Below are 2,368 nucleotides of genomic sequence, written 5' to 3'. Positions count from 1 at the left end.
CAGCTAGTCATCACCACCCACCGCCAACTTTTGGGCTACTCTTTTACCAACGAAAAGTGGGATTGGCCGTCACATTTTAACGCCCCCACGGCTGAAAGGTCAAGCATGTCTGGTGGACGGGGATTCGAACCCGCGACCCTCAGGTTGCGAGTCGAGCGCCCTAACCACCTGGCCATGCCGGGCCCGAACTAAAGAAAAGGTTGAATTGTGTAAACGTTCAAGAATACTGTACGTAAATTTTCCATCTCTGTAGCTGTGAGAACTCACTGAGAATTTCTTAACATTTTCTATACCGATTTAATCTCAACAACCAGGCTGTAGATATAAAGAGCGATAACGCAGAACAGAAAACTAAACCAGGACACACATTGTGTAACGTAAAGCCTGTTCTCTCTCGGGAGACCGATCTTAAGACGTAAGACCTTGACAGGGGAGGTGATACAGAAGAAACATCTATTTGTAAGCCTCCTTCCTAAGCCTATTCGAATCTGTTTTTCGAGACTGGCTGTTTGTTTGTTGTTAAGCCCAAGGCTACACGACGCCTAGAATCGATACCCGGAGGTTAAAAGCCCTCTGGATTACCACTGAACCTCCAAGGAGTATTAATTTGAATAGTGAATTATCTATATATATATATATTGATATTAAAATAAGTTAATTAGAATAATAGAACAATATTATCGAGACTCTAATTGATTGGAATACTTGTTAAATTTTTCAAATCATTCAATAGCAATTCGCAAAAATAATTCAACTTCGGTAACATTCATTGTTATGTTTAAATTTGAACTTCAATACGTGAAGACATTCATGATAATTGCTTTATTTTTTTCAACCATAGCAGATAAACATGAATTAAAATAGATAAGAGTATGAATTACGACTATAATTTTATTATTTAATATTTCCAAATTTTACTGGGGTTTAAAACCACATTACCTAACGAAAGGTGTAAAATCTCACTTTTGGGGGGGTGTAGTCCCTGCATCGGTAGTTTACATCCTTAAAAAAATAGGAAACCATGTTTGTTTTTCTTGTGTTGCTATTCGCCAGTGAAGTACAGTCATGCGGCTGATTCTACTGCGTGAAGCGAGAGGTAAAATGTGTCCGTAGGTCCGTCGTCATCAACGGACACGGACTATTTTCGGCAGGACAATGATGAATAATATTCTACATAGGTCCTCCAAGTTTCATCCAAATCCGTTCATTTTTGACTGAGTTATAAAGCAAGAATATTGTGAAAAATCTGTCCCCATGTTAACAGATAGGGATTTTTTTTTAAATTTTCGTGGCCTTGCTCTGAACTTGACCATCCAAAAACTAACCACTTTTAAATCGGGTCATAGTCCATGTGTATACCAGCTTTCGTCCAAATCCATTCAGCCGTTTTTGAGAAATCTTGCTGAAAAACAAACACATACAGGGGTGAAAACATAACCTCCTTCGGTGGCGGAGGTAACAATATTGCAGTTAACCTCAGTAATTATTAGAGGAATTCCCTTTCTATTTTAGATAGAAAATGAGTGATTTCGCCAAACGTTTTGGTCTGTTACTTACACCGAGAATTGTAAGTAATCAAAAACTATAAAATAATCAATGTGGTCAAAAAAGTAGATCCAACCGGTAGATAATGGTACCAATACAAGTCGAATAACAGCGAGGAGGGAAACGCTGTTTTATCACAGTGTGGGTGTGTCTGAGATGACGTCACTGAACAGTTGGTATTGATACGCTCTTTTTTATTGCAACTGTAATACAACCAAATCTCCAGACAAAATATAACCACAGTTTGTTAACACTAACTCATTTGTATACATTGGCGTACAAACTTAAAACTAACTTGTTTGTTTGTTTGTTATGAATTTCGCGCAAAGCTACACGAGGGCTATCTTCGCTAGCCATCTCTAATTCAGCAGTGTAAGACTAAGAGGGAAGGCAGCTAGTCATCACCACCCACCGCCAACTGTTGGGCTACTCTTTTATCAACGAATAATGGGATTGACCGTCACATTATAACGCCCCCACGGCTGAAAGGGCGAGCATGTTTGGTGGGATGGGGATTCGAATCCGCGACCCGCAGATTGCGAGTCAAGAGCCCTAATCACCTGGACATGCTGGGTATTAACTTGTTAATGGCTGATAGAGATCATGTTTGGCACAGAAAAAAATAGTACTACAATAGCTGTGCACACACGTCTCCATTGAGACTAAGTTGTTCAGTGTAGTCTCACGCTTGGAAAATTTCCCCATGTGCAGAATTTTGGTAACAAAGGGGTAGAAGTGGCACTTATTTTAATAGGACGATGTTTCCCAGTACCCCTTCAATTCTAGCACTAACCTAGCTGCCCCTAATTTTTAATTGCTGACG

This window comes from Limulus polyphemus, unplaced genomic scaffold, assembly GCF_000517525.1.
Source record: "Limulus polyphemus unplaced genomic scaffold, Limulus_polyphemus-2.1.2 Scaffold5405, whole genome shotgun sequence".
Lineage (NCBI taxonomy): Eukaryota > Metazoa > Arthropoda > Merostomata > Xiphosura > Limulidae > Limulus > Limulus polyphemus.
This window is presented reverse-complemented; position numbering follows the sequence as displayed.